Source organism: Coregonus clupeaformis, chromosome 23, assembly GCF_020615455.1.
Source record: "Coregonus clupeaformis isolate EN_2021a chromosome 23, ASM2061545v1, whole genome shotgun sequence".
NCBI lineage: Eukaryota > Metazoa > Chordata > Actinopteri > Salmoniformes > Salmonidae > Coregonus > Coregonus clupeaformis.
In genome coordinates this window covers 32,601,073-32,613,298 of record NC_059214.1, presented here as the reverse complement: position 1 = coordinate 32,613,298, position 12,226 = coordinate 32,601,073, and the positions used below count along the sequence as shown (strand labels likewise).

General features: G+C 43.2%; 1 long non-coding RNA gene across 1 annotated transcript in view; it reads right to left on the bottom strand.

Moving 5' to 3' along the window:
- LOC121537079 overlaps positions 1–3,017 on the bottom strand; it is a 28,336-nt gene extending 25,319 nt beyond the window's left edge. The window contains exon 1 of the long non-coding RNA XR_006657264.1: positions 2,982–3,017. This is a non-coding gene — a long non-coding RNA (uncharacterized LOC121537079). The remainder of the gene's footprint in view (positions 1–2,981) is intronic.
- Positions 3,018–12,226: the final 9,209 nt, after the last annotated feature.

The window sequence follows — 12,226 nt, the reverse complement described above, 5'->3', positions numbered from 1 at the left end:
TTAAAATGTAGATGTTCCAAAGGTCTGCATCAGTGTCTTGTAGGCTATGTGTATAAGCCAGGAGATGCTAAATGTGTTTATGTTAATTCACGGTCAATTACTGTCAATAACCGTGAGACCGGCAGTTATTTGCTTGACAATCACCGGCTGATGACTGCCACAGCCCTATCCACGCATTAACCCTATCCCTGATTGACCCTACGATATTTGTTGTTTTAGCCTAGCATTAGTGTAGCATTGCATTTTTTGTCCACCAGTAGTTACTGTAGGTAGTTAGAATGCAGGTATTTTCACTACATTAGTAGTTAGAATGCAGGTATTTTCACTACATTAGTAGTTACAATGCAGGTATTTTCACTACATTAGTAGTTACAATGCAGGTCTAGTTACAATGTTAATATTTTCACTAAATTAATAGTTAGAATGCAGGTTAGAAAGAGACTGTTATGTCATGCCATGTTCAACGTTTACTCAAGGCCTTGCTTTGGTTAGTGAACTGTTAAGTCCTTGTATTGACTAACCTGTGCCCCCGCGCAGGTTAGTACCCCCTGTACTGGTACCCCTTGTATATAGCATCGCTACTGTTATTTTACTGCTGCTCTTTAATTGTTTGTTATTTTATTTTTTACTTCACTTATTTTTCTTAAAACTGCATTGTTGGTTAAGGGCTTATAAGTAAGGATTTCACTGTAAGGTCTAAACCGGTTGTATTTGGCGCATGTGACAAATAAAATTAGATCTGTTTTGATTTCAGCCTTGGAACTAGAAACACACAGGGACAAGCTGTTTCCTGTGGGTTCTTTGTGGCTGTGCTCTGTCTGCTTGATAGATGATATGGGAGTGGCTCTTATAGACCACATGGAGATTCAAGACAGATTCATTCCCTCCAGAACCATCAACTGTGTTAGCCTCAATTTCCTCCCAACCCCATCTTCCAAAATACATGAAATCTTATCAAGTTAAAACATTCCTAAAGATTAACCTAGTATGCACACCTGCCTTTTTATCAACAAGAAGAGACAGGTGTGTGGGTTTAGGGGTGGTAGTGGTTGGTGTGTGTGTACAGTACTAGTTCGTACATTTCTTTGTGTTGGTGTTATTCACACATACTGATTGGTTGGATGCTTATTAAACCTATACTATACTGAGTGGGGCATGCATTTCGTTCATCAGTGAAATGAAAAATAATTAAATATCTGTGGTGACCAGGCGCTGTAGTGAACAGTAGCTGTTAGACCACTCTAGGGGGGGGAGGGAAGTTAGGGAAAACCCCAGTTTTGTTGCAATCCCCAAACTTGCATCAGAGAACGTCTGTTAGACGATTAGCAGTTGTTTCCTTCCTGAGAATATATTTTTTAACAACACTTTAGTTTCAGTGCTTTTGATCATACTGTAAACTGTTAAATATCATGCCGGAGTCTGTTATAGTGACCTATTATTATAGTATTATTGTATTATCATTATCATTGTCATTATTGTTATTATTATTATTATTATTATTATTATATATAATTATTATATTTAAGTGTTGTGTGCAGTATGTAAAGAATTGCTAGATTTATAATATTTGTATTTAACCTTTATTTAACTAGGAAGTCCCATTGAGGCCAGAAAAGGGAGCCTCATTCACATGGCTTTATGTTAAAACATTCATAAAAATGAACCTAGTATTAACACCTGCCTTTTTATCAACAAGAAGAGACGTGTGTGGGTTGAGGAGTGGTAGTGGTTGGTGTGTGTCTACAGTACTAGTTTGTACATTTCTTTGTGTTGGTTTTATTCACACATACTGACTTTTGTTTAACAAGGAAGTCCTATTGAGGCCAGAAAAGGGAAATGAGAGATGAGTGAGCTAAATAAAACCAAACACCAAACTTCCCCCTACAAACTAAAAAGAGTGCAGATAACAGACGTTGAAGCTGTCTTTTTTCTCTCAAATAAGTCACTGTTTACAAGCCTCTGCCCTCTACACCAGATTCCTAACTGAATTCTAGTAGCTAAGCCTCTGGCCAGGTTCCTAACTTGATTATTATGCTGTTACTCTGAGAACTGAACCCATGTAATCTAATATGGACTAGTGGCTGTGATGGAAAGTCCCGTGACGTCATCCCTATGGAAACGGCAGAGATCAGTAGAGCATGTGAATGCCTCTAACTCATTCACATGGCTTTATGGCTGTGAAGCGTTCAGCTGTGTCCCTCTGCTCACTACTTTCTTAGAACACAAAGGAGAGAGAAGGCAAGAGCAGTTGTACTGCTGTGAATACTGTAAATAATGATAACAGTTTATGTTTTTATTTAATGGTGATCTATTTACCAAGTGCAGGAAATGTAACGATTTTCTATTTGCACGTGTATTGAAAACCAATGTTTATTTAAGAGTTTAACACATGCACCAACTCTTTCCCAGCCCTCTCTATACCACGTCGTCTTTCTCCCATCATGGTGTGACCAGCGGCCTTGAGATGTCATTCTGCAGTGTGCGTGTTTCTCTATATATGTACACATTACTGTAGTTGTCCTTTACTCATGTTGTTATTCATAATATACATGTTATTATGTAGATCTAGTTCCTTACACCCAACTACAAGGTCTTCTTATTGCTTTATGTCTATTTCAGGGCCTGGACACACATCAACTGGGTGGATACATTATTTGAATGTTCTTCTGAATAAAAAATAAGGCAGGGACACTGCTATCTAGAAACAACTGAGATATATTGCATTTGATACATAAATAAAATCCCATGGGCTTGTTGTTTTTCTGTAAACAAGCCTTAGCTTTTCATCTTCTCTGCAAATCCTAGCCCACAGCAGGCTCACCAGCCCCTTAACCCTGAGCACCACCTTCTGCCTATATAGTACAGAGGTGTATCTGTTGCTCATGCTCTGGTACAAATGACGTCCATATATTTCCATCAACTCAGCACTGTTGTTATCAGGTGGTCAATGCCTGAAATAGAAGTGCTGTGCATTCTCTCACCCACACCTCCACCCCTCAGTCGCCCTCTGTCCTCCTCCCTGTTTACTCTGCCTCCTTTTCTCTCTAGTGTTGTGGGTCCATGTTGACAGTGTTGTGCAGCATCCGTTGCTAGACAGTTTTTATAAAACACCTCCTCTTTGCATTCCTGCTGCATCTAAGAAAACGACAAAAGTAAATTACATTATAGAGAGATGGAACATAAAGAGCAGACTGTGGAATTCCTTCAGGTCAACATTGGTTTTAGTTGGCCCCAGGCTAATGAAATGCCACTCCTGACCAACAAAGACCTGCAGACGTCTGTGCCAAACCATTACACAGTAAAAGGTAATTGCATGTAAACGCTCTTCCCTGAGTGCTGTTTCCTTGGCATTTGTGGGGAAGCTTGCGTGTTTCAGTGATCCTGAAAGTTATACAGGTGGGGTTTTGGCCCCAGGCAGGTTCAAGGTGAGAGGCCAGACTAAACACAGCACCTGGCCCTCCAGGTTGGGGGTTGGGTGTGGGGCTAACAACTCCAGCCCGTAAAAAACCATTGTTAAAGAAACTGCAACAACTTTGAAACTACAACAATAAGGGACCCAAAAGGAAACTTCAGCCAATCCATAGGCACTATAACGGCTTCAGATGAAAGGCCTACCCGGGATATAATGAGGTCAATGAGTTTTCTAGGTGTCACGATCGTTTACGAACGAGAAGGACCAAGGCGCAGCGTGATAAGCATACATGTTTATTATAACTGTGCAAACACGACAAAACAACAAACAAACGATATGTGAAGTCTTAAGGTTACACACAACAAACCTATACAGAACAAGATCCCACAACCCACTAGTGCAAACAGGCTACCTAAGTATGGTCCCCAATCAGAGACAACGAGCTACAGCTGCCTCTGATTGGGAACCACCCTGGCCAACATAGATCTAAACGATCTAGAAACTAAACATAGAAAACATAACATAGAAACTACACACCCTGGCTCAACATTTAAGAGTCCCCAGAGCCAGGGCGTGACACTAGGCAAAAAAAGGGTCAGTCCGTCTTGGAGCGTGGAACGTCCCCACCATGTTTAAAACATCAGACGCAGCTCAAGTTATCAGAGAGATGGACAGGTACAACGTGGACATCCTGTGTGTAAGCAAAAGCAAGTGGACTGGTTCTGGACGCAAGGTGACAAGCGATGGCTCAACAATACTCTATTCAGGAAAGGATGATTCCCACTCTAGTGATGTAGCCCTCATTATCAGTAGAACAACTGCCAAATCACTCTTGGAATGGGAACCCATCATTGAGCAAGATTTGACTCCATGTACTGCAAGTTCACCATCCTGCAATGCTATGCCCCCACCAACGAGGCAAGAGGAGGTGGACAAGGATGACTGGTAGGAGCAGCTACAACAAGCAGTATCCAAGGTCCCACAACACGATGTGATCATGATAACGGGAGATTTGAATGCCAACGTTGGAGCCGATAACACAGACTGTGAACAGGCTATGTGGCAACACGGCTGTGGTACCATCAATAACAATGGTGAAAGGCTTGTCGACTTCTCTCTCAATAAAGCTGTGTGTTTGGTGGCACACTCTTCCCTAACAAAGACATCCATAAGATAATATGGCGATCCCCAGATGGTCACACCATCAACCAAATCAACCTCATCATTATCAAAAATAAATGGCAAGGGTCTCTGCAGTATGTCAAGGTCCACCGTGGGACAACAGTGACCACTACCTTCTAATATCCCAGGTGAGGCTGAAGCTGCAAGCCACACACACCATAAAGCAAGGGCAGAAAGTCTTTGACATCAACAAGCTCACATCTCTTGATATAAAGAAAACTTTTAGCATCAAGCTAGGAAATCGCTTCAGTCCATTAGCCAATGCAGAAGAAGAAGACCAGGGCACAGTTGAAACCACGTGGAGTAACATCAAGAATGCACAAACAGAAACACCAAAGAAAGTTATTGTCTTTAGAAAGAAGAAGGGTAAGAAGTGGTTAACACATGATACATGGAAGAAAATAGATGAGAGAAGGCTGGCCATAGATAAACTGCTGAGCGCAAAATCACCCAGGCTGATAGCACAACAACTACAGACTTCAGTGGCAGAAGATTGTTGCAGTCTTATATCCCACTGGGACGAAGATGACTAAGTAAGTAAGTACATGTAAAAGCTCATGCAATTTGTAACTTCAGTAAAATTATATCGACCTACCATTTTAACTGCCATCTCTTAGCCTCGCAATTACCAGAATGATTACCACTGCGCACCGACACAGAATGTTTCCGGATGGTTGTAGGAGGTTAGTTACCAGTATGCAAAGAGCAGGGAAAACCAACAGGGAGAGAGAATGTTATTTCAGGACTGTCTTGAGTATTCATTCTCAAGAAGTACAGTAGGCTAATCTAATTTGTGTGTTTTTATATTTCTGAAGCACTAAGACAACACAAAAAACGATCTCCTGCTGAGTTTAGGTAATGTGAATGAAGTTGTAGACTCAATGAGTAATCGAGGTTGTGTGTGTAAAGAGTAAACCATTAACTTTGCAGTCTCTGAACAAGGTCACCACAGTGATGCTGACCACTGCAACAGTTCCCACGACAACACACAATCAGGGCCGGATTAAGAAATCATAGGCCTGGGGTTCCCAATCAAGTCAGGACTGGCAGCCATTGCTAGTGTGCGCATGAGTTTAACAGTCAAATTGCCAGGGTAAGAGGTTCCAAAACCCTTCAATGGGTTATATGTCTATGACCACGATGCAACAAGCTGTATATTTGGTGCACATGCTGCCCAAACTGTGGCCATCCCAACTGTAGGCATACTGGTAACTACCAAAATAAAGGAAACACTTGAGTAAATGAGGGATACAAAGTATATGTTATGGTGTAGCGTGACATTTCCTGGCATGGTTTAGGTCCACTTGTAGAATCTATGCCAAGGCACATTGAAGCTGTTCTGGCAGCTCGTGGTGACCTAACACCCTTTAAGACATTCTATATAGGCGTTTACTTAAATTTGGCAGTTACATGTATGTGCTTGTGATAAAATGTAATCAACATTAATTTTTTAGAAACTATTTATCCTCTGTGGCTAAATGATGCTCTTTGGTGTATTTTGAACATTGAGAGCGGGCTCCTGTGGTTGGATAAAACAATTATAATACAAAAAAATACATTTGTATTTATATTTTTTGGGCCCCCTGACGTGCTTGACCACACACTGGACCTGCTGCTGATTGGCTTCTCTGGTTGGCACCCCAAGCAGGTGGCTGAGTACTGTGTGGGTTCCGTTGGCATGCTTGGTGGAGTTAGTCACCGTCCTCAACAAACTGCCGAATGCACCTGACTTACACTTCACTTCTGCCTGTGGCTTCGCACCAGCAGCCACACAGGTTGTCAAGAAAACCTAATTCTCCCCAATGACAGGAGGACCATCAAATGTCACACTCACCACTGGAGGAATTATGACCAGAAAACAAACAAACAGAATAGAAAACATGAACATGTCACTAATTATAAATATGGAACTATACATGAAAAAACAACCAAAAAACATGCAGCCCATCATTTGAAACATATCCAAATGCTCATGGTACATGACCAACAAACTTTAAATAAACCATATCATGTTATCTATCTGGCCAATTGCAGTATACATTATTAGTAGCTACACATTTACTGTATTGGAGGTTTGGGCAAATCCGGTTTTAACAGGTTTTAGCTCACCCTGATGATCGGTACCTGCACCTGAGGTATTAGGTTTCACACATCACAAAAGCTGTTTTTCATTTTCAGCAGTTCCACTGAAAAGCCTTCACAGCCCAGTGATTATGCTGTTAAGGAAGGCAGGATACAGTGGTGTATTCTGTATATTCCAACGTCTGTTCCACCATTAGGGAAACTATTGATGCCTGTGCTGTCCTGGTTACAGCCGGAGTAACAGGATACACTTAGAAAAAAAAGGTGCTAAATAGAACGATATAGGGTTCTTTGGGTTGTCCACATAGGGGAATCTTTTTTGGTGCTTGGTAGAACTCCTTGAAGAGGGTTCCACCTAGAACCCTCTATGTTGACTGCTTCCATAGAAGGCTGCTTCCATGTACTGTCACATGTACTCTCACATACACCAGATACATGAAAAATATGTTATTTATCTTTATGTAGTATAAGATTAATATACTAATCACTGGACAGATATTTAAACAATTACAAAAAAAACTCAAATAGAGCATGCTATCACGTTTTAGGGAAGACCCAGATGCAGACAGTATCGAAGTAACAAAAGTTTATTACTAGAACAGGGGGCAGGCAAAATGACAGGTCAAGGGCAGGCAGAGGTCAATAATCCAGTGCGGTGGGAAAAGGTACAGGACGGAAGGCAGGCTCAGGGCAGGCAGAATGGTCAAAACCAGGAAAACTAGAAAACAGGAACTTTAGAAAAGCCAGGCGCAAGGGGAAAACCGCTGGTAGGCTTGACAAACAAAACAAACTGGCAACAGCCAAACAGAGAACACAGGTATAAATACACTGGGGATAATGGGGAAGATGGGCGACACCTGGAGGGGGTGGAGACAATCACAAAGACAGGTGAAACAGATCAGAGTGTGACACATGCTGAGAAATATCATAATGATGGGAGTGGTTTTGAGTGTTTTATCTTCTAGAAATAGAACAGACAGTTCAAAACCGTATTCCTTATGATTTATTTTTTGACTGTCTGTTTTGTCATTGATGAATGTGTTATTCAATGTGTTTCTATGGGCTATGGTAGTAAAGGCACAGATCATATGCACAAATATTCCCCGTATACTGTAGGTACAGTTTCAAGCATTATCTATATTTTAAAATGTATCAGATTACTGGAACTCCTGATGTTAAAGTAAAAAATGTTAAAGAAATAAAAAGTCATTCAAATTCAGAAGGGTTCTATGTCCTTTCTTGCCTTCCAAGGAGTCCTTCTTGCCTTCCAAATAATAATGTAAGAACCCTTTCTTCAAAAAACGGTTCTTCGGATAAAAAATTTTTATAGGTAGAATCCTATCCTTCTGGGAAAAAAAAAACTTTGGAACTATCTTTTCTAAGTGTAGATAAGATGGATTTTCCATGGCAAGGCAAAACCTGTAGATGAGGTCTCTGACTTTTGCTTCACTTGAATAATGAACTTACCTCTTTAGAGTGGAATGGCTGTCAAAGTTAATGCATTTATTTTCAGTAATACCAATTAACCCACCGAAGATATTCTTTTAAAAAGTATACTCGGTCATAACACACTTTATATGAGCAAATACAATTCATAAAATAAAAAAGAAAGTTTTACATCTTCCTAAGTCTGAGGGTGGTTTTAACCTTCCAGACTTGGAATTGTATCAGCTCACTACCCAAGGCTTTTACTTGTGACATACAGTACCAGTCAAAAGTTTGGACACACCTACTCATTTCTTTATTTTTACTATTTTCTACATTGTAGAATAATAGTGAAGACGTCAAAACTATGAAATAACACATATGGAATCATGTAGTAACCAAAAAAGTGCTAAACAAATCAAAATATATTTTATATTTGACATTCTTCAAAGTAGCCACCCTTTGCCTTGACAGCTTTACACACTCTTGGCATTCTCTCAACCAGCTTCATGAGGAATGCTTTTCCATCAGTCTTGAAGGAGTTCCCACATATGCTGAGCACTTGTTGGCTGCTTTTCCTTCACTCTGCGGTCCAACTCATCCCAAACCATCTCAATTGGGTTAAGGTCGGGAATTGTGGAGGCCAGGTCATCTGATGCAACACTGCATCACTGTCCTTCTTGGTCAAATAGCCCTTACACAGCCTGGAGGTGTGTTTTGGGTCATTGTCCTGTTGAAAAATAAATTATATTCCCACTAAGCACAAACCAGATGGGATGGTGTATCGCTGCAAAATGCTGCCGGTTAAGTGTGCCTTGAAATGACAAAAATGTAAATGTAAATGTAATTCTAAATAAATCACTGACAGTGTCACCAGAAAATAACTGTCAATCTCCCTCGGCCTGGGGCTCCATGCAAGTTCTCATCTCGTGGAGTTGCAATGATCATGAGAACGGTGAGGAATCAGCCCAGAACTACACGGGAGGATCTTGTCAATGATCTCAAGGCAGCTGGGACCATAGTCACCAAGAAAACAATTGGTAACACACTACGCCGTGAGGGACTGAAATCCTGCAGCGCCCGCAAGGTCCCCCTGCTCAAGAAAGCACATATACAGGCCCATCTGAAGTTTGCCAATGAATGATTCAGAGGAGAACTGGGTGAAAGTGTTGTGGTCAGATGAGACCAAAATCGATGTCTTTGGCATCAACTCAACTCGCCATGTTTGGAGGAGGAGGAATGCTGCCTATGACCCCAAGAACACCATCCCCACCGTCAAACATGGTACTCTACCCACATGTACATATTACTTCAACTATCTCAACTAGCCGGTGCCCCCGACATTGACTCTGCACCGGTACCCCCCTGTATATATAGCCTCCCTACTGTTATTTTATTTTACTTCTGCTCTTTTTTTCTGAACACTTTTTTTGTTGTTGTTTTATTTTTACTTTTTTTGTAAAAAATAAATGCACTGTTGGTTAAGGGCTGTAAGTAAGCATTTCACTGTAATGTCTGCACCTGTTGTATTCGGCGCATGTGACCAATACATTTTGATTTGATTAGATTTGAACATGGAGGTGGAAACATTATGCTTTGGGGGTGTTTTTCTGCTAAGGGGACAGGACAACTTCACCGCATCAAAGGGACGATGGACGGGGCCATGTACCGTCAAATCTTGGGTGAGAACCTCCTTCCCTCAGCCAGAGCATTGAAAATGGGTCGTGGATGGGTATTCCAGCATGGCAATGACCCAAAACACACGGCCAAGGCAACAAAGGAGTGGCTCAAGAAGAAGCACATAAAGGTCCTGGAGTGGCCTAGCCAGTCTCCAGACCTTAATCCCATAGAAAATCTGTGGAGGGGAGCTGAAGTTTCGAGTTGCCAAACGTCAGGCTCGAAACCTTTATGACTTGGAGAAGATCTGCAAAGAGGAGTGGGACAAAATCCCTCCTGAGATGTGTGCAAACCTGGTGGCCAATGTGGTGTCCGAGACAACGATGCTGAATATGCTGTGATGATAAGAATTCCTCTGACGCTGTACTTTGATTATAAAGGTTTATTGTATCAAAGATCACAGTATCAATTTACAGACATCTGCAGATATCTGGAGAATAACCCGACCCAATCACTGATATGTTATTTCTCCCCGTCCTTTGTTCAAAACATGGTATTTATCCTATGTAACATAAGATGGGTGGTTTTTGACAGACCAATCCCTGGCCTCCACATATCTCCAAATGTCCTCTATTCCAAGAAGCCTATGTAGTAATGCTTTCCAGATGTTTCAGCAAAGCAGAGTAAAGTTAATCTATTACACCATTTGCAAATGTCAGCAAAATCATAGACCTTCAGACACTACACCAACTACAAGAAACGTCTAACCTCTGTGATTGCCAACAAGGGTTTTGCCACCAAGTACTCAGTCATGTTTTGCAGAGGGGTCAAATACGTATTTCCCTCATTAAAATGCAAATCAATTTATAACATTTTTGACATGCGTTTTTCTGGATTTTTTTGTTGTTATTCTGTCTCTCACTGTTCAAATAAACCTACCATTAAAATTATAGACTGATCATGTCTTTGTCAGTGGGCAAACATACAAAATCAGCAGGGGATCAAATACTTTTTTCCCTCACTGTATTTTGTGTAGGCCAGTGACACAAAATCGAAATGTTATCCATATTAAATTCAGGCTGTAACACAACAAAATTTTGAACATGTCAAGGGGTCTGAATATTTTCCAAATGCACTGTAAAGACGAAGCTAGTCTGCACACCTGCCTTTTTTAAATCAACAATGAGACACAGGTGTGTCTGTGGGTGGTGTATGTGTACAGTACTAGTCTACATTTCTTTATCACACATGCTAATTTGTCACGATCGTTGGAGGAAGTGGACCAATGCGCAGCGTGATGAGTGAACATACTTTTCATTTGATTCACCACACGAAACAAAACAACCAAACGATACGTGAAGTCCTAGGTAACAGACACTAAACATACACAGAACAAGATCCCACAAAACACTGTGGAAAACAGGCTGCCTAAGTATGGTCCCAATCAGAGACAACAAGCAACAGCTGACACTCGTTGCCTCTGATTGAGAACCACCCGCCAACACAGAAACACATGAGCTAGATAATGAACCTAGAACACAAATACATAGAAACTACACACCCTGGCTCAACATAACAGAGTCCCAGAGCCAGGGCGTGACAGTACCCCCAAAGCGCGGACTGCGACCGCGCCAAACATAAACCGAACAGGGAGGGCCGGGTGGGCATTCCTCCTCGGAGGCGGTTCCGGCTCGGGCTTGACCACCACCCTCCAAGAATCCCCCCGTAGCGCCCCTGGTCCGGTCTGGCCCCGCTGGCTGGAGCTGGACCGACATCGGTGGAGCGGATTGCTTAAGCTCCGATGTGGAGCAGCTGACCGGTAACTGACCAGGGACCGGTGACCCAGGCACGGGCTGTGCCGGACTGACGATGCGCACCACAGGCTTGGTGCGGGGAGCAGGAACGAGCCGGACCGGGCTGACGACGCGCACCACAGGCTTGGTGCGGGGAGCAGGGACGGGCCGAACCGGGCTGGACGGGCGCACCACAGGCTTAGTGCGGGGAGCAGGAACGGGCCGGACCGGGCTGACGATGCACACCACAGGCTTGATGCGGGGAGCAGGAACAGGCCGGGCCGGGCTGGCGACGCGCACCATTGGCTTGGTGCGGGGAGCAGGAACAGGCCGGGCCGGGCTGGCGACGCGCACCATTGGCTTGGTGCGGGGAGCAGGAACAGGCCGGGCCGGGCTGGCGACGCGCACCATTGGCTTGGTGCGGGGAGCAGGAACAGGCCGGGCCGGGCTGGCGACGCGCACCATTGGCTTGGTGCGGGGAGCAGGAACAGGCCGGGCCGGGCTGGCGACGTGCACCGTAGGCTTGGTGCGAGAGGCAGGAACAGGCCGGACTGCACTGGGAACACACACCACTGGCCTTACCCGGGGATCAGGAACAGGCCGGACCGCACTGGGAACACACACCACTGGCCTTACCCGGGGATCAGGAACGGGCCGGACCGGACTGGCAACACACCTCAGTACCTCTCGCCGTGCCTCTACATTTTCCTTCCCT